Source organism: Pteropus vampyrus, unplaced genomic scaffold, assembly GCF_000151845.1.
Source record: "Pteropus vampyrus isolate Shadow unplaced genomic scaffold, Pvam_2.0 Scaffold302, whole genome shotgun sequence".
In the NCBI taxonomy this organism is placed as follows: domain Eukaryota; kingdom Metazoa; phylum Chordata; class Mammalia; order Chiroptera; family Pteropodidae; genus Pteropus; species Pteropus vampyrus.
Window position 1 is genome coordinate 4392700 of NW_011889083.1, and position 25508 is coordinate 4418207.

At 35.7% G+C, this 25508-nt stretch overlaps 1 pseudogene; it reads left to right on the forward strand.

The window, feature by feature from the left end:
* Nucleotides 1–705: 705 nt before the first annotated feature.
* On the forward strand, nt 706–19014 carry LOC105303234 (annotated as a pseudogene).
* Nucleotides 19015–25508: the final 6494 nt, after the last annotated feature.

The following is a 25508-nucleotide window of genomic DNA, read 5'->3' on the forward strand; positions in this document are numbered from 1 at the left end:
AAGGACACATGACTATATCTTCATTGCAGCATTATTTACAGTAGCCAAGATATGGAGGCATCCTAGGTGTCCATCAATGGATGAATGGATAAAGGTGCAGTGGTATACATGTACAATGGAATATTACTCAGCCATAAAAAGAATGCAATCTTGTCATCTGCAGCAACATGGATAGACCTAGGGGGTATCGTGCTGAGTGGAGCAAGTCAGAGAAATACAAATGTCAATGGGAATCTAGATAATAGGATAAACAAACAAACAACAAAAAACAGGCTCATAAAGAGAGCATTTTGATGGTTGTCTGATTGGGAGACTGAGGAAAAGGGGAGGGGATTCAGAGGTACAAATTGGTAGTTACGAAATTGTTATGAGGATATAGGGTATAGCATGGGGAATATAGTCAATAGTATTGTAATAACTATGGATGATGTCAGATAGTACTGGATTTATTGGGGTGATGACTTCAAAAATTACGTAAATGTCTAATCACTGCTATACATTTGAAACTGATATAATATTACATGTCAACTATAATTGAAAAAATAAAATATAAAAAAATAAAAATAAAGAAAATGAAAGGAGCCTTTCTACCTGTCCTTCCTCCTCCCCTATCCTTCTTATGCCCCAGGGCACCCTCCGGCTACTTTAGCTCCCCAGGAACTCAGAGCTTAGCAGGGCCACTTTAGTCTCCTTCCAGCCGCCATCATGATCATCCATCAGGACCTAATCAGCCATGAAGAGATATATGTTCTTCAACAACTATAAGATCCAGGAGCTCTAGATGAAGGTGCCTGGAGGTAGAGGAGAAGATAGAAGAATGGAAGGTAACATTGATGACTTCCTCATTGGTGGAAATGCCTCCACTGAAGAACATGAGGGTGGAGGTACCTGAAAGCACAATAATCATTGGTGTTGATATTATCATGCACCATCACTTGCAGAAAAACAGCTTCACAAAAGAAGCCTATGAGAAGTATATCAAAGATTACATGAAAGTGAAGAGAAATTTGAGTAGAGACCAGAAAGAGTATAACTTTTATGACAGAGACTGCAGAACAAATCAAACACATCTTTGCTAATTTCAAAACAAAAAACAAAAAAAAAACTACTAGTTCTTTATTGGTGAAAACATAAATCTAGATGGCATGGTTGCTCTGCTGACTACCGTGAGGGTGGTATGATCCCATATATGATTTTCATTAAAGATGGTTTAGAAAAAAAAATGTTAACAAATTTGACAGTTTTAATTTATCATTGTCATCATCAGAACTGGCTGCTGCTTTTCATCCATATACCAGAAGTAAGACAAAGAGGACTGATGTTATCTTAAGCTCTTCATTTACTTGACCTTAATTTACTTGGAGTGGAGACATTGTTTTTAAGAAAAACATGTCACATAGGTTGTCAAAATATAAAATGCATTTAAATTCAAAATATAGTGAAAAGAGACTAAAATAAATACTTGTGAAATGCATATTTGTTAAAGGAGTTGTTTTAAAAATATATGAACTGTTATAGAGAAATAAGAAGACAAACGACCAGATTTTTTAAATGGGCAAAATATTGGGACAGTCATTTACATAATAGATAGATGGCAAATAAGCCATTAGAAAAATGCAAAATAAAACTGTAATGATATACCACTACACACCTGCTAGAATTGATAAAATTAATACAGCTGATATTACTGAATTTGGTAAGTATGTGGTGTAACTGAAAATCTATATGTTGCGGGTGGGAATGCAAAATGATGCAACCACTTTGCAAAAACACTTTGTTATTTTCTTATAAAATTAAATATGCTCTTATCACATGACAGTCATTTTTTTCCTAGGTATTTATCCAAATGAAATGAAAACATATGTCTACACAAAGACCTATACATGAATGTTTATAGCAGCTTTTTCATAATAAAATTCTAGAAAGAACCCCATTGTTCATTAACTGCTGAACAGATAAACAAAGTATGGTCCATTGATACTATGGAATAGTATTTAGTAAAATGGAAAGAACTACTGACACATGTAAAAACATAGATTTATCTCAAATAAGCTAAAAGAAAGAATCCAGATACAAAAGTCTATGTAATGTATGATTCCACTTATCTGATATTCTTCAAACTGTGAAGCCATAGGGACGGAAAATAGATCATAGATTGCCAGGAACTGGGATTGGAAAGAAGGCAACATTTACAAAGGGTCATGGTTCATGAAAGATCTTTTTAAAGTGATGGAAATGTTTTATATATTGATTTTTGTGCTGGTTACATGACTCTACACATTTGTCAAAATTTATCAAACTGTACACTTAAAATTGGTGAATTTTATTGGCTATATATTATACCTCCATAAATTTGACTTTAAAAAAAGCAAGGGAACAGTAAACTCAAAATTCAGTACAGTTATAAAACACATTTGACCGCATCCAATATTCTATTCAGGGAAGTTGTTTCCTCTACCTTAAGCTTCAGTGATTCCAGTTAAGTGGCTTCTCAACTATGCCTTTTCGCTCTAAAGTACTCAAACCCTAAACAAATGAGTGTATTATGTTAAGATTACTAGTAAGGTAAGACATGGGTCTGATAACATGGGGAGAAATTCTAATATAAGAATTTAAACTAATCCTATTTTAAATATAAATTACTGAAAAAGAGTACAATCCTTCTCTCTAAATTGCAAATGGACAGGAAAGGATGAAAAGAACTGAAACTTCATGGAGAAAGCTGATTATTAGAAATACTGATTATTAAAAATTATTAGGATTTTTATCATTGAATGTGTATATGTGAGCTTTGGGAAGAAAAATTGGCCCATCTTTCTTGGCTTGTGAGCATCAAGCAAATGGTTACCTCATGGGAGCATGGGTAAGAGAGAACTTTGGGGAAGACCAAAGAATTGCAGAAAGTGAGGATATAAACAGAAGCGAAAAAAAAAAAAAAGCAAGGATAGAATATTTTCAATAGAAGAATGAGATGCAGAGATTTAATAATTAGGAAAAATACTACTAAAACAAGATAATAAAGTCAGAATTCTCCAAAAGAAAAATAATATATGATTTCAATGTAATGACGATTATCTTGTGTAGAAAATTAGAATAAATCTACTTAAAAATTTTAAAAGAAACCAGATTTTATCTTAGTCTGAAGACTCATAAACTGGTTTTCTGGTGTGGAAAGCACACATTAGCAAATCCCAAGTCTTATTAAGGGGATTTTGAGATAATTTAGATTCTTCTCCAAAGTACAAATATATCCAAAAAATGTCTTTACTGGGAAAAATGAAGACTGAGATGGATAAATATAAAATTTTAAAATACTTTTACAAAGGTAGGTAGATTAAGTTGCATATGCAAAAAGTAATTCATGTCTTAATTATTTATGCTTTCTTTGAAAAAGATATTCTCTTACATAAACACAAGATCATTCTCACATCACATAAATATTTTTGTTGAGATATAACTGACATACAATATTGTATAAGTTTAAGGTACAAATGTGTTGATTTGATACATTAATAATATTGCAATATGATTGCCACCATAGCATTAGCACCTCTGTCATGTCACATCGATTATTTTTTGTGGTGAGAACAATTAAGATCTAGCCTCTTAGCCACTTTGAACTTTATAATACTGTATTGTTCGCTATATAATCACTGTATTGTGTATTAAATCTCCAAAATTTATTTATCTATTAGTTGCAAGTTTATACCTTTGGTAACCACCATTCTACTCTGCTTTTACAAATTCAGCTTTTATAGATTCCACGTATAAATAATATCATATGGTAATTGTCTTTTTCTGTGTGACTTATCCCACTTAACATAATGCTGGCAAGGTCAATGCATGTTGTCACAAATGGCAGGATTTACTTCTTTTCCATGGCTTAATATTGTATACCACATATTTTTTATCCATTATCTATTCCATGTCTTGACTATTGTGAATAATGCTGCAATAAACATGGGAGCACAAATATCTTTTTTAATACCCTGTTTTTATTTCCTTTGGATATATACTTAGAGTAGGGATACTGGATCATATGTTAGTTCTATTTTTAATTTTGGAGGAACCTCCATTTTCCTTTTCATAGTGGCTGAGTCAATTACATTCCCACCAATAGTACACAGGGTTTTTTTTTCTACACATCCTTGCCAACTTTTGTTGATTTCTTGTCTTCTGAATCATAGCCATTTTCACATGTGTGAGGTGATATCTTATTTGGGTTTTGATTTGCCTTTTCCTGATGATTAGTGATGTTGAGCATCTTCATGTACCTCTTGGGCATTTGGATGTCTTTTTTAAAGAAATGTGAGCTCTTTTGCCTATTTTTTCATCAGATTTTTTTTTTTTTAGTTTGTTATTTAGTTCTATGACTTCTTTATATATTTTGGATATTAACCCCTCATTCAATATATGATTTGCAAATATTTTTTCCCATTTTGTAGGTTGCTTTTTCATTCTGTTGATTTTTTTTTTGCTGTGCAGAAGCTTTTAGTTTTTTGTAGCCCACTTATTGATTTTTGCTTTTGTTGCTAATGTATTTTTGTGTCACATACAAAAAGTTATTGTCAAGGTACACAGGACAGAGAATGTTCCTTGATGAGACCCAGTTTTGCTTTCTTCATCCATTGCTCTCTACAGATCTTGATTCTGCCTTCTATTCTCTTGACTCTATCCTCTGAGAAATACATTTTCTATTCAGATGGCTATGCCTACAGTTAAATAGTTCTCTTAGCCTGTTTCTTGCACATAGAAAATTGAGGGCCTATAGGCCTGTTTGTATTTTGAATTGTTCTAGCCCATTTTAGTCCAAGCTGTTGATGCTTTGTCTAAAGTCATTTTCTTAAAAACTTTTTTGGTTTTCTATGAATATTTTTGGGCTTACTCCATGCACTAAAAGCCTCATACATAATTCCTGCCAAACAAACCTTTCTACTTTCGGTGTGTCATACTAATATATGACAATATTTTTAAGAATCTAGAAGTCATTTTGTCTTGCTTAGAGGGTATAGGAGACTGCCTTAAATCTTTCAGAATTTTAACAAGCATCTCACATCTACATTCTTAATTGGCTTTTTACTTTGAGGCCATATTCTACTCAATGTATCTTGGATTTGATCTTTGCCATGAGGCAATATCTCATTTTGCTCTCTGGAGTGACTGTCCAGAGCCTTCTAGATTTTCTCTGGATTTTTCTTACATACCTTATATTTCTTTTTTTAGCTCATTTCTCTCACAGTAACTTATCACATTCTGCTGAAAGAAGCCAAATGACATGTTAAATATCCTGCCCAGAAATCTTCATAACTAAATCCACAAGTTAATTTGATATATTTTCTATCTTTCTCATTACCACAGGAAATGGTATTGACAAAATTCTTTCTCTACACAACAGGGATTGTCTTGTATCTAGTCTCTATTAGTAACTTTGTCATTGCTTTTCCAGCCTCCACTGACAGTTTCCTTGTCACCCTACCAGTCTTTGACTCATACTTAGTGTCAAGACTATGTATCTTAGAGCATTTATTTATTTGCTTACTGACAACAGCAGTACCCTAGTTCCAGGTACCAATTTCTGTTTTAGTTACCTATTTCTATGTAAGAAACTACCTCCAAACCTAGTAACATAGAACAACCACCATTTATTTACTCATGATTTGTAGTCAGTGTAAAGTTTGTTGGGGTTAGATTACCTGTTTTCCCTATGGTGTTGACTGGGTTTGCTCATGAGCGTGGAAGACCTAAGATGGCTTCGCTTTCATGTTTGATGCCTCAGCTGAGTGGCTGGGAGGGCTGTGTCTCATTGGTCCTCTATTCCTTTATAATCTCTCATTCTCCAGAGCCTCTCTAAACATGGCCCCTCTTTTCAAGAGGGTCATTGTACTATTTTACACTACTGGCTTCCATGGGGTCGAACACAAAAGATGCAAGGATCCTGAAGACTTATGCTGTAGAACAGGCACGAAGTCACTTCCAGCATATTCTCTTGGTCAAAGCAAGTCACAGGGCCAACCCAGAGCTCATATGAGAGATGATATGGACACCATCCCTTGATAGGCAGGGTGGTAAAGAATTGTGGCCATTTTTAATCCATGATAGTTACTAAGTTTGATCAGCCTTAAGAAACAATTGAGATGTAGTTTATCTATCATAAAGTTTATCTATCATATCTCTATGTAAAAGGAGTTTACTACTAGAAGTCTGAATCCTCTAGTCTTCCAATCTAAAAACCACTCGCTCTCCTAACTTTGAGTTGGACACCTTGTTCATTGCCTACTGCTGAGCAGACTTTTGCTCTCCTTTCTTTGTCACAGGCTTTACACTCATTTGTCTTGCATTCTTTCTCCATCCCCACTATGGGTTTCACTTTGGTTCACTTTCTAAAAGCCTCTGGGACACCAACATTAAAAGCCACATCAATATATTATATGCCCATTAAAATAAATGTAGTTGGATAGAGGTATGGGAACCCATGGTCATGTAAATACATGTTTATCACAGCAAATTTTACTTCACCTAATTTTGATTTCAGTAATGATACGTAAATACTATGCTGTAATTTACCTGGCTGTGTCACCAAGATTATATAAAATAGTACAAAGCATTTTCATGTAGGTATTTGATACAAGAACTATTTAATATAACCAAAACTAAACCATTAAAATTTCCGCTTTAAAAATATTACCAACTAATTGGTTGGTAATTAATTAGACTAATTATTTATTAGTCAAAATAATTATTTAATTGTTTATTAGTTATTAATAAGTTAACAAGTTAGTCTAACTAATTATTACCTAATTATCAATTAATTAGAAACTTAACAACTAATTTTTTGGAAGATAAAGAATGGGGTGCATCTCATGTATAGGTTGAAATTCAGAGATGAAATGAGGAATGGTATAGTCTTAGAGAGAGAGTAAGGATGAGACAAGAATAAGGTATGAGATAAAGTACAGGGACGAGATGCTAGTTGAGTAGAAATAAAATTCAGAAAGAACTGAGATTCAATTATATGACAAAGATCAGGAAAGTTGTGCAAATTACCATGTACTAAATTATTATTATTATTTATATTTTTGTCATAGTTCTTTAACAAAAAACTTTGAGAAACTCATCAGAAAGCTATAAAATGTTTTTCTACTACTGCCCATTGCCTTCCACTCATATCCTGCTCATCTCCATGTTGATGCCTCTCTCTTGCCATTCCTCCTCTCCACCAGCCATATTCCAGCAATGCAGTAATGTTTGCTCAAATGCTGACCTTTTAGAGAGCTTTCCCAAGAGACCAATTCATACTTACTGACACTTTCGACACCTAGACTCAGTACCACTTCATTAATACTGGCCTTGTCTGAAACACATAAATGATCACATCAGTACTTGTTATATCAATCTATGTAATGTACTACTACTTTATTTCTTTATTATTTCATAAATGTGTCCCCTTTACCTTATCTAGATTAGAAACTATTCCTTTTGCCTAGTAAATGCTCTACAAATACCTTTTGAATTAAATGCTATTAAATTGCTACATGAAATTGACTAAACAGAGAAAATTTATTCCACTTGTGCACTGTACCTCTCTGATTCTCCAATTAAACATTTTAATTGCAAAGGAGCAGAGTGGTAGAAAGAAAAAAAAAATAAAAAACTCAACCAGTCCTCAGAAGTCCTGGATTCTAGCTTTACCTCTCACATTACAATTTTTGTGGGTATCAGCCACTCTTGACCTTTCAGATTTTCTCCTTTCAGATTACTCTGGCTCCCCTACTGGGATGCATTACTGATAAAACAGGTGATGACTATAAAAAGACTTTGAAAATTCTAAAGCCTTACTTATTGTCATGTTACTTGATGACAGAAATCTTCATTTACTCAACTTTGTGCCCCAAAGTTTCTAACAGTACAAGATATACAATTTGGTTTCTATAAAAGTTGTTTGAATTGAATATACATGTAATGAATACCTAGATTTTCTAATCTATATTAGATGCTCCTAAATCTGGTCCCAAACGTGATAGGTCTTCAACGAACTGCTTTCTGTCATTTGTGTTTTTAATTCCAAACCACTATCCCAACGAGCTCAGCAAACCCATCTCAAATACTCTCACTCTTTTCTATATGTCAGCAATCTTTGTTACTTGTTCTCATACTTAGGGATTCATCTTGCTCTTCAAGCCAGAAACTTGAACATGTTTTACTCAATATTCTTCCCTTGAGTACAATTAAGACATATTCTCAGTTAATAGTTCTATTTTATGCTGCCTCTCACTTCAATATAGATAGTTGCCTTAATTTGGCTTCTCCCAGGAGACCTGAAGTAAATGATTAAAGATGATCTCAGGATTGGTAGGGGAATAGGAAAGTGACACAGGAAAGGGTATGTTCCCAAGTCAGTGCTACTGTGGTGAATGGGAGCGCAATCCTACAAAAGAACTCTGGGAGAACAAGTGGGGCACCTGCCTCTGGGTTATCCCACCTAAGGACTATTTAGTCATTTGTGAAGGGCTGCTGGGGTGGGTGTTGGCATTTTCTGGAACTTCCAGATTTTCGTGTCTTTGTACTGGGTGGGTTCCAGTTGCCAGAGAAAGCCCTCAGATGGTTGGAATTTGGGCTCTCGTGCAATTCTATATAATGGGATGCAGGTGAACACCGTCTGCTTCAATAGCATTCTCTCTCTGTGCTCTGTCCTTGGACCTATGAGAACTCCTGTTTGAATAATGTATATTCTCATTTTAAAACCTGTTCAGGACTACCAACCTACAACTGAGAGAGCCATGCTGTCATGTCACTTTCCTTTGCTCAAATATAAGCATTTCTCCAACAGATAATCCTTAAAAAAATCAGCTCCACTAATGATCATCGTGAATATGTCTGTTTGCTTTGAGATTTTGATGGAGTAAGCAGCAGTAGGCTCTGGCAGAAAAATGAGAGGCTGTGGTTACCAATTAGGTCTCTCTCCAATCACTGTACTACCAACAACCTGTTTTTCTTTTGAAGCACAAGAAAAATGAAGCATTTCTGCCTTCCTATTCTGCCTAACATTTTTCTCCAGCCACAATACCATTCTTGTTCCTTTGCAGGTCTCTTTCTGTCAAGGATTTTTACATGATTTATAAGCAGACTGTCTCAACTGACTTCACTCTAACAGGCACAGCTCATTTGCAATACTGCAGTAACTTGTCTTTAGTCACCATCTTCCCTTAGGATGAACTCTTTATTGCCAGTCATTCTTTTTTCCCCACACATTTGACCAGCTTTCTCCTTGTTCATGATCTTACCTCCTTTACCTGACATGGCATTGTTGGCTACACAAGGTCTCCTTTCTCACATTATTCCTAACTCCATTCACATATTTTTGTCCTATAGCCAGTGCCTTTATATCATGACATATTTCTTAGAAAAGAAGTCAGAAAGTTTTTTCTGGAAAGAACAAGATAGTAAATATTTTGTTTGTAGGCCATATAGTCTCTGTTGCAACTATTCGCCTCTACTTTTTTTTTTAAACAAAAGCAGCCATAGATAATACATAAAGGAATGTGGTGTATTCCAATAAAACTGTTTTTGTAAACATAGGCAGTGGTTCAGATTCTGCCTGGAAGCCATAATATGTCAACCTCAGCCTTATTAAATACAAATAAAGTAACAACTTTCTTTTAGAGTTCCTAGTATATATGTGCTTAATAAATATTAAAATATTGAGACATATACAAAAAAATTACCATTCTTATCTCAACTGAGATATTTAGTAGATAAAGCAAATTTTCATACCAATATGTAAAGATATTTACATAATCTCTCCTCCATTTAAATAAACAACTAGCACACTATTTTTAAAACAAATAAATAAAAAATTTTTGAATGAAAAAATCAAAACAAAAATTTGAGGATCAAAATAAAGGTTTGAATTTTGTTTTTAAGTTGCATATGGATGTTCAGTTTATCAGAATCACTTGTTGAAAAGACTATCTTTTCTCCATTGTGTTGCTCTTGTTCCTTTGTCAAGAGAGAAAAGATAGATAGATAGATAGATAGATAGATAGATAGATAGTTAATAGATAGATGGATAGATAGATAGATAGATAGATAGATAGATAGATAGGCAGACAGATAGATAGTTATGTTTCTCTGGAGATCCTTGACAAATACTATTGGGAAGTGATTGGATGTTTGGCTGATTTAAAGAGAAGACAGAATAAAGGAAATTAAAGAAGGACTGAGAGGGCCTTAGCATGTAGGGTCTTTTAGGTCATTCTAAGGACTTAACATTTATTCTAAATAGGAAGACTTTGCATGGTTTTGAATTTAAGGTGACTTACATTTTAAGAGGATCATTCTAGCTGTTATGTGAAGAATAGTCTGAAAGGGAGAAAGAACAGAATAAGGAAGACCCGTTCAGAGGCTATTTAAGAGTCTAGGTGACTAGAGTTCTGGCGTTGCATGGGGAGCTGGTGAACATTTGCCAAATTTTGAATATAATTAATTTAAAGATAGATCTGACAGGGGTGTGGAGTGTATGACAAAGAAAAATTAAGATGGACTCTAAATTTCTTGTCATAGTAACTGAAAGAATGATATTTCTATTCATTGAAGTGGACAAGAATATGGAAGAAGCAGGTTTTGAGGTGCTGGAGACACCAACAATTTGAGTGGAGCCATGTTAAGTTTGAGAATTTTATTAGACATCTAAGCCAAACAGAGATATGCTGTTACAAAGTTAAGTACACAATGATGAAATTCTGGGAAGAGATCTCAGAGATATATTTTGAGATACCAGAGTATAGGTGGTATTTATTGCGTGAAACTAGATGAGATCACCAAGGAAGTGACAGAGGCCTGGGGACTCCAATGCTTATAGGTCAGAGAGATGGGATCCAGTAAAGAAGCTGAAAAATGTGCTGTTAGTAAAGTGAGAGAACCAAAATGGAATATATTCACCAAAACCACATTGAAAACCATTTCAAGAATCAAAGAATATTCAGTGTTGTCAAATGCCATTGATAGGTCAAGTAGAATTAGGATTTGGACTGTATCTAATCACTGGATATAATGATATAGGGTCAGAAAAGATCTTGAGAAAAGCTGTTTTGGTGGAATAATGCATCAAAAAGTTTGTTTGGAATCAGTTCAAGAGGAATGAAGAAAGAAGACTAGAGGCAAGAAAGAAATATAATTTTCTGAAAAGATTCTCTAGAAAGGGGAGCAGAGAATTGGGCTGTTAATAGGAGGGAAAATATTTGTTTATATGCTGATGGGACTGATCTAATAGAGAGGAAAATTTGATGATGGGGGTAGGGCAAAGATGAAATGTCTTTGGATGTGCAAGAGGGGATGGAAACCAGTGCCCAAGGGGAAGGGTTGGCTTTGGATAGGGAATAAACTATTTATTTGCAGTAATAGGAAATAAGACAGAAAATATAGACATTGATTGGGTAAGTAGCTGTATTAGTAGGAGCTTGTGAAAATCCTCTTCTAATCACTTCTATTTTCTCAGGGATGTAAGAGGCAAGACCAAAAATGGAAAGAAAATAGAATAGGAATTGAAATTTTGGAGAGAGAAGTTGTGAAATCTAGAAAATACAGAAAGTAAAAGAGTGACTAGATTAGGGAATTGTATTATTCTAATGTTTCTAACAACTTTAATATCTAGCTTAGAGTTGTCAATAATAAATTTAAAGTGAGATCAATGAGTATTGTCATGCGTCTTTCTTTAACCATAGTCAGCTATTAGTGCAGGTGTGCATTAGGCAGAGTTGAATTAATACGGCAAGGGAGTACCAGGTAAGAAAAATGAGGGAGAGTGAGACAAGGGAGAAGAGGTATATGTGAAGGAGCATTTATCAAAATGGGCATAGAATCTCTGTCATGCAAGAAAAAAATGAAGACTTTAGGGAAGGAGAGTTAGTTATAAAATGTAGTAAGATCACTATCTTGTTGGTCTTGACAGTTTGAACAACTGTTGAATTGAGAGAGTGAGCTTTACTTTTATTTCTCTGTCTCTAATTCTCCATGTCCACTTTATCAGCAAGTCACATTGACTCTACTTTCCAAATATGTACAGAATCCAAGCATTTCTCACCATTCTCCAGATCATCCTTGGCCATCATTTCTCACCTTAATTATTTCAGTAGCCTCATAACTGAGTTTCCTACATTCATGCTTGCATCCCCTGAACCTCATCTCGAGGTTACTTTCCACACAATGTCTAAAGTAATTCCTTTAAAAGAAAAAAGACCGCTCCTTTTGTGCAAAACGTTCCAATAATTAACCATCTTACTCAGTGTAAAGATCAAGGTATTTATAGTGACCTCCAAGGCCCAATATGAATTGTAAATCATGTCTCCCTGACTTCATTCCCTGCCTTTCTCCCTCCTTATTCTACTCCAGCAACATTCATCTCTTTGCTGTCCTCAAACACACCATCATACTCTTACCTCAGGGCATTCACACTCGACTGTTCTTCCTGGAAAACTTTCACCAGCATGCAATCATAATGGTTTACTCTCATTTCAAGTCTTTGCTCAATTTTCACCTTATCAGTGAAGCTTTTCCTGACCATTAAGTTTAAAACAGTACTTTGGAAAGGTCAATGGAGATGTGCAATCACTATGCTTTGATTTCATTTGGAGGGCATTGAAAGACAAGATTTTCTTTATCCCCTAATAAGAATCAAGCCAGCAAATTGAAAAACTAAGATGATATTTTTAAACAGAGAATTTGCAAACACTGTATTTATTCCCCTTGATCATTCTCTACTTTGTAGCTAATATTTTGGAGGAAAGGTACACAGATAGTGATATAATTGGTTTAAAACAATAGTCACATCAATAAATTCCATCTATTTCTCAAAAGAAAGAAAAAATGTCATTTTATGGTTATATTAGTGGGTCTTAGTATTTTTTTCAAGGGTCAATCACATAAACTGTGTTTAAATTTTCAGGTTACTTTCCTTCATCCACAAAACTTTATAGAATTATTCCACTGTCTTCTGGTGATTTTTCTTGTAAAGGGAAATATAAGGTCCCTTTTTTTTTTACTTATAAATTCTACATGTTATAGATTTTTGTATTATTTTGGAGATAAAATATAATTCTAGGATTTACCTAATTGTGATTATATTTGTATTTATCATAATTATGTTGATGTTTTTAAATTCGTATCCATGAGTTTTTTTCAGCTCATGAAATTTTCCTTCAACTGTGTTATCTTAACTATTTCGGTTGCAATTGCTGTGGAGCCTTCCTTAGGAATATCTGTAGTTCTTTAGGTTGTACCTCTGATTCCTATTCCTTGTACTTATCATATTTGTTTTCCTTTCTTTTCTCCCTTTCCTCTGAATCATGGGAGATCTTTGTCTTTGGCATGATTGCCATGATTTTTTACACTGTCAATTCTGCCCTTTACTAAGTCCAATAAAAATTACATTTCTGTGATTTTATTTTAGTTGCTTAATAAATCATTCCTATTTCATACATTTCCTAATTTTTCTTTGCATCTCAGCAATATCTTTACGTCTTTAAGCTCCTATATGGAGGTAATGCCAAACAGTTTCCCAACAATTTCTCCTGGTTTCAGTGTTAAACGAATTTTAGAAGTCTGTGCTTCTAAATTATCAGAATAATATTTCCTTTCTGTGGTTCTACAGAATTAATTCATGGGTCCTATCATTGTATGTTCCAATGCTCACAGTTTAAGAGACCTGACAAGACATGCCACTCAACAATAGGCAGATTAGGTGAGTTGTCCTCTGGTTCCTATTGTCCAGTAGGCCCTGCTGGCTTTGAGCTGGTGTGGCAGAGACTACCAGTGTTTACTTATAATCCCTACCTTTCTCCCCAACATTTATCATCTGTCCTTGTAATTAGATTGATGCTGTTATTAAGTTCTGGGCAATAGCATGTGAGTTAAAGTGATACGCAACACATTGACTGGTTTCACGATGGTGCTCAGGATCTTTTTCATATGCATGCATGCGCGCGCGCACACACACACACACACACACACACACACACACACACACACATCTGGCTAGAAGATAAAATGGTAAGGCCACACAACAGAAGGAGCATAAATCCCTGAATTACCACTTGGAGCAGAGTTGCCTTGAAAAGCTACATGACTCACATCTAACTGTGATATGAAAAAAAATACTGACTTTTTTGAATATAGATAGATATAGATATAACTTTACCTGTAGATTTTCACTCTCTCCCTCTCTCCTTCTAATTTATTGTTGATGTGGATTTGTAGGATCTTCTGAATATTGAAAGGCAGGTTCTAATGGGGAAAGGGTGGAGGAAGAAAAGAATAGTTCCAAGGCAGTAAAGAAGTAAATGCATAAGTCATGATTTTGCTTTCTGAATTGAGGTGCAGAGATAAAGTTTTTTTCTACTAAATTTCAGTAAGACTTGGGATAGAAGCACTATTAAGTATGTATTTTAATCTAGCACTCAGATTTTTTTGTACCTTCATAGGGATTTTTTTAGTTACTCTTCTGTGACTTAACTTTTAAATAATTTCAGATTTACAGAATAGTTGCAAGAATAGGGAAAACAATCCCTTTTCATTCTTCATAAATTTCTCAATAGTTAATGCTTAATTGCATATGCTTTATCATTTTCTCTTTATATGTACAGATATGATTATTTTTTCTGAACTATTTGCAAATAAATATACAAACATAGTATAATTTTTATAATCAAGAAAATATCATCAATATAACACTAATACGAGAACTTAATCCACATATTTACAATGGTCCATATTCATAGCAACTGTGTGTGTATGTGTATGTGTGTTCCTGCTTGTGTGTATATTCTACTCACCCTCCAGTTTTGGATACAATCTAGGATTGAGCACTGATCAAACTTTTGCATTTAATTTTCATGTCTCTTTAGTCTCCTTTAAATTGAGACAGTTTCAGTCTGTCCTTTGTAGTCTTGATAGAGCTGTTTTTTGCAGTCTGTCCCTCAATGTGGATTTATCTGATGATTTCTCATGATTAGATTTAGGTTATGCATTTGTGATAGTTATTTTATGTATCAGCTTGACTGGATCATGAGGTGCCCAGATATCTGGTTAAACATTATATTGGGGTGTGTCTATGAAGGCGTTTTCAGAAAAGATTAGCATTTGAATTGGTATACTGAGTAAAGCTTGTTGCCCTCCCCAATGTGGACGGGCATTATACAATCCATTGATGGCTTGAATAGAAGAAGAACATAAAGGAAGGGAGGATTCCCACTTGCTTTCTTTCTCCACCTGACTGTTGAGCTGGGATATCAATCTTTTGTCCTCAATACTCTTGGTTTTCAGGCCTTCAGACTTGGATTGGAATTTACAGCATCAGCTTTCTTATGTGTTCTGCTTGCAAATGGAAAATTGTAGGACATCTTAGCCTCCATTATCATGCAAGTCAATTCCTTATAATAATAGATCTCTCATTATATATGATTTTATATGTATATAATTGCAAAATTACCATTGAAGTGATCCTGTGCTCATCTGACTTTCTAAGTGCATAATATCAGGAGGCACATGATGAAATTTGTCCTAATTCTGGTGCTTTAACTTTTATCATGTGGTTTATATTGCCTGTCTATAAACTTTATAAAAATAAACTTTTTTTATATGTTGCTTAAGCATTATGTTTGTAAGTTCATTTATTACTCGTGTGTGTGTGCACATGTGTGTGCAATAGTTCATTTATTCCTAATGCTGAGTAGTATTCCTTTATATAGATATATCATAGTGTATTTATTCCTTTTTAATGAACATCTGAGTAGTTCCAATTTTTAATTATTATAAATAATGTTACTATAAACATTATTTTTTATGTCTTTTGGTACATTTTTGCCTTTTTGTTGGTTATGTATCTGTATTATTTGATATTTATAAATTCAACAAGTTTTCTAAAGTGGTTGTACTAATTTACAGTCCCACAAGCAGTATTTGAATATTCTTATTGCTCCATATTTTTGCTAACACTTGGTAAGGTCAGTTTTTTAATTTTAGCCATTTTGATGGGTAAGTGGTAATTTTCACTGTGGTTTTAATTTTCTTTTCCCTAATGGCAAGTGAGACCAAATATATTTGTGTATCCTTCTTGGTAATTTGGGTATTTTCTTTTGTGATACAATTGTCTGTCTTTTTTACTATTTTTAATGGGCTTATCAGGTTTTTTTCTTACATATGTTGACAATGCATCCTTTGTCAAATATATGTTTTGCAAATCTTTTCTGCAATCTGTGGATAATATTTTTACTTTCTTAAAGATGTCTTTTGATGAATAGAACTTGATTATGTATGTAAAGGCTCATTTTCAAATAAGGTCACATTCTGAAGTAATGAGCATTAAGACTTCAACATATGAATTTACAGGGTGTCGGACACAATTTAACAAAAGGATCACTTTTCTAAACCTCACTGTAACAAGTAACTGAAAAACTCAGGCATTTCTTAGTAAATAAATATTTCAGATTTATATTATTTATCGGGGGCATTTTCAATCTGTAACAAATAATTTATGGCAAACTCTAATGGAGTTTCTTGTTATAGCAAGAACCATTTTAAAGAAAGAAACAAAGGCAAAGAGAGGACCAACAATATGTCCAAGGTTATGTAGCCCTGAAGTGTAAATTTGGCTGAAATGTGACCACTGGACTTATAATAGGTCCATCATTAATCAGCCTTCATCAGCTCTATCTAGAATTTATTGTTATGAAACATTTTTTTTTTGCCCAGCATTTATTAGAAAACATCCTAATTGTTAGAATCATAAATTGGAACAGTGCTGAGTGTAGGTGGCTTCTTCTAAGGTTTAATGGGCAGATATATGTTTCCCAAGATTTGACATGGTGCCTAAAATTAATATATTGCTCAGTATTCTGATTAAGGCACTGATGGTACCTCTCAAAATGCAAATATTATCTGGCAGAGAATAATGTATTAAATAATGGTGAGCATTAGTACTCTAATGAAATAATTTCTCAGAAATTAGATAACAATTTATTTAGTGGAGTTCTGAGGAAATGAGAATGCAGCAGGTAGTTTAGATAAGAGAGAAGTGATTGAGCAAAATTTGGAGTATTGAGGCTATAAGAGAAGATTTTAGCCTAATATCAAATTAATTTATTTATTGCTGTATCTTTGGTCGATTTCTCCAACTTTTTCTGTCTATTCTTTTTTTGTTATTATTGTTTATGTACTTTTATCTAACCAAGAAGCTATGGGATAGGCCAAATACTAGCATGCCATAGAATAAAAAATCAGAAACAGAGGGCTCAATAGGAATAAGAACGATCTTGTCAATATTTCTCAGTTGTATGTTATAATGTAAAAGAAATTGACTGTTAGGAATTATTCTTCTGGAATAGAGAATGTGAAAAAGGACTGTTCAGAGTGATGCCAATATTCATCTCTGTGCACACGTGTTGTTTCCACAGACTAGTCTAATGGATAAACTGAGATAGCTTGGCCCACTCGTTTGTGGTGCACCAATCATAAGAGTGGTTCCAGAACAGGCATCTGGGGAGAGGAATCAGGGATCATAGTGAAAGCATGAAAGAAGTGAGAGATGAGGTGGGCACAGGAATTGGGATAAAAAAGAGGACCAAATGGGAATAAAGATGAACTTTGCAACTTGATGATTTTGATATGGCTGAACAACTACCAGCTGTACACACTGCCAATTACCCACCGAACATTCAGTCAAGAGCTGTAGGCAACAATGGTTGATGTTCATGCAATGTTACTTAAATCTATATTTAATATATTAGAGGTTTGTTATTCAAAGATAATCATTTCAAAATATTCTAAATGGAAAAACAATAAAATATCAGTAAAAAATTCTACTTTCTCTGAAAATAATAAAAATTCTAGCTATTCAAGGAAACATACATACTCAAAGTCTCATAGATTACTTTCTTTTAGGTTTGAACCTTGAGATTCTGCATTAACTTTTAATATATTTTTCAGGTCTGAATTTATATGTCTATGAAATCTGAATATAAATCAGAATCAAAATCTTACTGCTGGGTCAAAAAGAACCTTAAATACTATCTGAAGAGTCCACCCTAAATATAATGTTTTAATCTAATCTACATTTGGATAACTGTGGTGATGGAGAATTCACCTTATCCCATTCTTTCTGGAGATAAACTTCATTCTAAGGAAAATACAATTTATTTATACCTTCCATCCATTAGTCTTAGGACCATGTTTCACTTGCATAAAGACAATTTCATTTCTTTCTTAAAAATATCTAAATATCAGTTATCAGATTTTCTGCAACTCGAGTAGGACAAAGGTTAAAATTTCCTGATCAGTTTTTTTATATAAAAAGACACTGATATAATTTTGAGTTACTTTTCCTTCCATCAAGTTTTCTTTCTGAAAAATTATGTTTTTTATATATTGAACATTAATTGGACAGTTTTTTTTTTAAACAGACTTAACTTAGTATGCAGAATTCCAACTGCAAAACTAAAGTGCTTTTTAAAATATAATAATTTGAAAAGGTCAATAATTATTATCAAGAATATGATCTCCTGAGCAAAAACAGCATTATTACTTATAGGCAAATATTTAATAAGCTTAAAGCAGAATAGCTTATTTATCTAATAAATAGATCTTCCTTCTGCCAGATTCTGTGCTTTGTCTTGGAGATTCAGTACAAAAAAGAAGACACAGCTACAGCCTCAAGGTGCTATTCCTGGGAAAAAAATTACGGGAGAACAGGCAATAACAGTACAGTGTGTTAAAGACTATAAAAGGAAACATGAAGTTCTACAGGGAAAAAGGCCAGCTATCTTAACAAGTCGTGGTGTTGAGGGGGACAGATGTCAAGGAGAGGGTGTATGGGACTTAGCTGATAAAGTGGGCCATGGTGGTATTGCAATTGAAGAGTTGCATAATGTGGAGGAGATCCACCCAGAAGAGAGATATTGGGACAAAATTTTACAAATGAGAGAAGTGACATATTCAGAAAACTGCAATTGTTTATACATGACTTAAAATAAGGAAGAAGAGGATAAGGAGAAGAAAAAGCAGGGAGAAGAGAGGAGAGGAGAGAGTTAGAGTTGGGAAATGGAGAGAAAGGGAAGATCAGAATGAAGAGCTAAGGTCACATTATGAAAGTCCTTGTCAGACTCTATCTTAAGGGCAAAGAAAAAGCACTGGAGGGTATCAAAGGGATTCTTATTTTAGAAAGATCACATTGATCAAAGAATGAAGAAGGGCTAAAGGAGATCAAGAATGGATGCAGAGACATCAAATAGGAAACTGTAGGAATGATCTAGGAGTGATGGTGGCCTGAACTGAGGTAGCAGCTCTGACCTGGAGAGATGTGGGAGAATTCAAAGTGTACTATAAAGAAGAATCCAGGTAAGAGGAAGAAAAAAAAAAAGAATGTCAATGCTGATATCCTGGTTTCAGCTTGAGCAACCAGATACATTAAGGTGCCATGACTGAATTAGGACACAGAAGACAAGTGGTGGATCAAAAGGAAGATAAAGCTTGCTTCGGTTGGAGACTGTGTTAAGTTTGATGTGCTTTGGTGAGAATTTGAGTAAAATATATAGTGGCAGTTAAAATATAAAGACTAAAGCTCAGGAGAAAATTTTAGGGGTAAAGAGAGATTTTAGAATGTCAACATTTGAGTAGAAATTAAAGCCCATGTATGGATTTCATTGCCCAGGAAGATTATGAAAGGGGCTCAAGGAAGGCTCCCTAAGGAAAGTCAGATGATCAATAAAGGGTAATAATCCAGAGTGTTGGAAAGACTGGTTATAGAATGAAGAAAAATATGTCTCAAAATAAAGAGGAGAAAAAATCTTTCCAGAAAAGATAGTCAAAACTAAGAGTGACTAAGCTCCAAAGAAGCTGAATGATTTGGTAATATAAGGACATAAAGGTAGCCTCTGGACTTAGTGACCAGAGAGCCCTTGGGAACCTGGAAGTGAGTGTTTTCACAGTGGTGACAGGGGCCAAACTTTGCATGCCTTGAGATGTGGATGGAAGGTAAGAATGTGGAAGCAGTTAGTGTAGGCAGCACTCATAAGAGCTTGGCTGTGAGAAGAGAGAAAGCAGAAGCTTGAGAGAAACTGCGGATTGAGGTGAAGGCCCTTGGGAATGGATGGGATTCTGGCACATATGAAAATGGAAAGAAAGGGTGCGGAGAGGGTGCAGAGCTGAAGATACAAGAGAAAGATTACAATGATAGAGGGAGATCTCTGAGAAAAGAGGGAGAAGTGGGCTCTAGAGGACAAGGGGAGGCTAAGACTGGAGAAGGAGAGAGAGAAATTGCCATTGTCAAAAGAGGGAAGGAGAAAGGGGTGAATATGTTTGTGGCTAAGTTTGTTGCAAAAAGTTGTGTGTCTTCTTTTCTCTGTGACATTGGAGAGGGCATATCAGCTTGCATTCTCTCAGAAGCAGATATCAAGATGGGATTAGACATGCAGGAGATTTATTGGGAGAAAATGCTGGTGATAGTAAAGGGAAGAGAGAGCAGTAGTAAATTGTGAGAGCCTTAGACTGTGATATGATCTGACACATATCAAGGAAAAGGGAGAAAAGAGATTGAACAAGAAGAGCCCCAAACTGCAATATAGCTCTGAAAACATCTTGGGCTGGGTGTTGGAGAGTCCTCAAGCAAAGGCTGCCTGTTAGAAGAGTCCTACATCAGACCCAGATGTTCTATCTCTAGTAGCTCGCATATTCAGTCAAAAGCTGTGTGTGGAGAGAGTGTTGGCTTTAACCCGGTCACCATGGAAGAGCTGAAGGTTGGGCAGTTGGAGGTTCCTTGCAGCTTCTCTCCCCAAGACCACCACATGGAGCATTTCCTGAGAGAGAGGAAGATACAGCAACTCCAGCTTCTGCTCCCTGCAGTATCTCTACCAGTAGCCATGTGGCTCTGACTTCCAGGCTCCAGCTTCCAGGCTCCAGCCTCCAGTGTGATTCTAGTTCCCAAATGCCTGTCTCTGGCAGCTGCTCTCCTCCCAAGGTCTCTCCAACCCTGGGCTGTGCAGCTTCTTGTTGTTGTTAATCTCTAATTGCATCATCTTTTTCTGTTTGGCCTCTTAGCTCTTCTATCACTGTGTAACCCATTCCATGCATGAAATTCAATCTGTGTGAAAGACTAAAAGTGGTTTCTTTTCTGGATGGACCATGAGACAAAGTATCCCATATTCACACCTCCCCACTCTCATTCCCTTCTCCTAAAACCTGACATAGAGTTACTTATTTTGTTTTGTTTTGTGGTTTCCTGCCTACATTAAATAGGAGCAAAAAGTACTAGAAACCCATCTGAAATGACTGGTTCTAGCAAAAATTTAAAATCTGGGGTTTTAAAAGAGGCCCAAACATTGTAATTGGAATGAATACAGTCACTAGGTTGTGGCCACTATGAGCTCAGTGTCTTGGTTACATTACTCAATTCCCATAACACAATCTCCATTTATTCCTCACAACAGGGGCAATGCTCTTCTTATTCCTTTCTTGTTTCTTCAGTTCTGGAGAATGCAATATGTCTGTTAAAAATACAATGAGGAATAATAACTTTGTGTTCACTATCTTCACAACTAAATATGTGCTTTGAATATTCCTGCACAGTGTGCCTGGCTATGCAGTATGCTGATTTTCATTGGGCACAGGGAGAAGGGTAATTTTTCTCCTATTATAACCAACACCTAAAAGGAAGAAAAGATACTTCTTAAATACAAGATCATTCTGGGGCCCACAGTAAGGGCAGAGAATAATATACTTTTTCTATTATTTTTTATTCTTTGTTTTTTTCCAATGAAATAGCTATATTAGGTAAAAAGCCATAATTCCACCCAAATATAATTTGCGGAGCCATTCTGCAAGGACTGTGGGTTACATTACCTACACCTGGCAGTACAGCAGCTGGCCTCTCGTTTGCTACTGTCAGTTGTAATGAGGACTTGTGTGCCAGTAGCACATTTTTATAATCATATTTTATCAAGAAATAAAACAAAGAGAGGTGGATATTCATTCAGTGGCTTGCACAAAAAATCTGGTTGTCTGGGGGTAGATTCTTATAATAATGGCCCCAATGCGTTCATGCCTCTCTGTATGCATGTCACCTTACAATGTGACTTTGCCCACAAGAGGTGAAATACTTTTCCATTCCTTGGCCAGAGACTTGCTTTGATGGATGTGACAGATACAAAAGTAAAGCAAACAGAGGCTCGAAAGTCCCTTGGCTCTAGAACTTGCTCTCTTGTGTCAGGATCCTCTGTCACAGGTGAGCATGCCCAGGCTGAAAGGTTGCAGGATGAGGACCCTGTGGAGAGAGCAGACCAGCCAGCCAGCTGAGACCCTAGACTAGATAAACTGTAATATTGCAATGTGAGCTCTTAAGGATATTTTCATGCCCCTCCAGAATGAATTATCTTACTTTCAATGGATATTTGGTAAAATTTTTAAAATACTGTTCAATGTCATTTCTCAATGAAATTACATACTTAATTTCTTGTAGATAGTTTCATTTTTAAGTCTTCTTGTTTTTTCATTAGCAGAGTTACCAGCAGGTTATATTTGTATACAAGCCCATTTTTTGCTTTTTAATAGTGTATAAAATCATGAACATACATAATATTATTGTTCTGATTCACTAAGCTTTGAGAGGTTTATGAAGTAGCAAAATCTAATAGTATCTAAGTGAGATAACCTATGTGAAATGCCTAACACAGACCTAATGCATACTAGGTGTTCTATATTTGTTTGTTGGAATGATTGCAAGGATGTCTAAGTCATTCGTAAAATAGAAAATGAAATATTTCTCCAGCCTTGAGATCCTCTTAGAAGAAACTATAGTGTACCCCCATTTACTTCTTCATATATTTTTCTTAACCAAGATAAGTTAAATTTAGATATGCACAGATTTTTACCCACTTATCTAAGGGAACATTTAAAAAAAGTAGAAGAGCAAGAAAAGGAGACAGAGCTGAAGGAAAGTGGAAAGAGAAGTTTTTATAGTGCAGTCTGGCTCAGCTACAGGAAATGAACACAAAACAAATTGGGCCTTATAGCTATTCTTAGGAATGGATTGGGGAAAAAGAACTGATAGACATTTAAGAACTGAAGGAATCAGGTACCTCTGCTACAGACTTGTGTACACTTAAGGTAGAGGTAAGGCTGTGTTTATTTCCACATTTGGGAGAGAAGCTGAGAAATGCCTACTCAGCTCTGACAATGCGACTGAGTTAAATAAACATTTCCCAGATAGATTGTATCTCAGGCTTCCAAATTAACTTCAGTGTGAGCTCTTAAAGGCATGTTTCAACAGCTCCTAAATATAAAACATTGAACATTTTAATGGAAGACCAAGAACAACAACAACAACAACAACAACAACAACAACAAAATACCAAACAAGTGTTTGATAGTACAAGCATTTTGTTAATACTTCAAAGAAGAAAGATCTTGAAATATTTCAATCACACAGAACAGAGGTTGGCAAACTACAGTCACAGACCAAATCCAGTCTTGCCCCCTTTATTTTAAAGTTTTATTGAAACACAGACTTGCTCATTAATTTACATGTTGTCTGTGGCTGCTTTGAGACTACAACAGCAGAGTTGAGTAGTTCTGATACAGACCATATGGCTTGTAAAACCTAAAATATTTACTATCTGCCACCTTTACAGTAAATGTTTTCCAACTACTGACATGGAAGAGAGTAATGGTAACTGCATGTATCTATGACTAACAGTAATTGAAGATGTTGAAATATCATGATATTTTCCTTAGCTTTCTTTGTTGTTTTATGTTAATGACCTTGTAGTGTGGGTTCCAGCTTGAGCACAAGCCTCAGACATATCTAGATAGGAAAGTGGGAGCTCTAGAAATCTATTTTTATGGGGACTGAGAAGTATCTTTGGAGAACTCAAGGTGACGCAAGACAGAATCAGGAACTCTGGGCCTCAGTAAAAAGGCATTGGCTAGGTGACCCTGAGACCCACAGAGGGACAGAGGGACAGAGGGACAGGACAGGAGGGAACACCAGTGGGGCACAGCAGAGCATGGACCATGCCACTCACAAGGGAGGGAAAAAGGCCTGTCTACAACTGGCTTCTAAAAGCTCAAGAGCAACTTCTTTCAGGGTTTCAGAGGGGAAAAAATGAGGGCAGTTAAAAACACTTCCTCATGCTGAATTGAAAAATATGGCATAGATGATAGAGGCTCTGTTCATCCCACCGGCAACCAAATCAAAGTTGTGACAGAAACAAGAAACAGCAGCAAGGAAAAATCATCTGGGATCTAGATGAATAAGCCATACAACTACAGAGAAATCCAAGAAATCATGCTGCAATGGCAGAAGGTAGGACGGGGTGAAGACGTGGGGCTGCTCGATTCCCAGCGGCTGAGTGAGACGAAGGCTGCAGCAGTGGCAGTGGCAGAAGCCTCTTAAAGGGGCTGCATCGGCGAGCAGATTTTCACGGTGATGGACCAGCTCACTCTAAGCACCAGTGCCCATTTGGCTGCGTGCAGGGGGCATGAGGGACTTGCAGAGAGATATTGTTAGAGTGAGGACCAAAGCGAAATTTGCTCCTTACAGAAGTGCCGGTGGTATCCATTGTTCCCTGTTGAGCCCTCCCCACTACCAGTGCACTGGACACAGTGCCACCATAGCTGTGATGTCATCAAACTGGATAACAGAGGTCACTCCACCCAGAGGATTCCCTGAAACCCCGCCTCTCCCAACTCAGGCCCTACCTAAGCCACATCCAGGTATATCCTCAATGAATCAGATACTCTTTGCTGAGCAGCATCTTGACACACACTGGAGGCAGCTGGCCTCAGTTTCCGGTGTGGCCTTTTGAGGCAACCATAAGCAAGCATCTGTGGATTGCTTGCTGAATCTTGCCAGGTGGCCCCAGAGGGGTAGAGGCTTGGGCTAAATTTGATCTGCAGCAGAACCTTTCTCAGGACTGTGCCACTGGACACCTACTACATAAATCCACACTAATAAGACCAGGAGACTTAGGAGTTTTGCTTAGTACATAGAAACAGACATGGAAAGACAGCCAAAATGGGAAGACAAAGAAGCAGAAACCATATGAGAGAACAGAACAGATGTAATGGAGTCAAGTAATCTAACAGGTGCAGAGTTCAAAACACTGGTTATAAAGATGCTCAATGAACTTTTGGGAAATGTAGAGAACTCCAACAAAGGGATAAAAATGGAGATGGAGATTATAAGAGGAAACCAGTCTGAAATGGAGAACACATTATCTGAGATGAGAAGTATATTAAATGGAATAAACAAAGAAATAAACAAGGTGAATAAAGAAGAGGATCATGTGCCCTATCTAGAGGACAGGAAAGCCAATCAGGACACTCAGAATGGTGAGAAAAAGATGCCAAGAATATAAAGATGATTTAAGGAGGATAAGGGATATTATTAAGGCTCCAAATATTTTTATGATTGGTGTAAGTGAAGAAAATCAAGATGTTGAACAGCTGTTTGAAGAAATAATGATGGA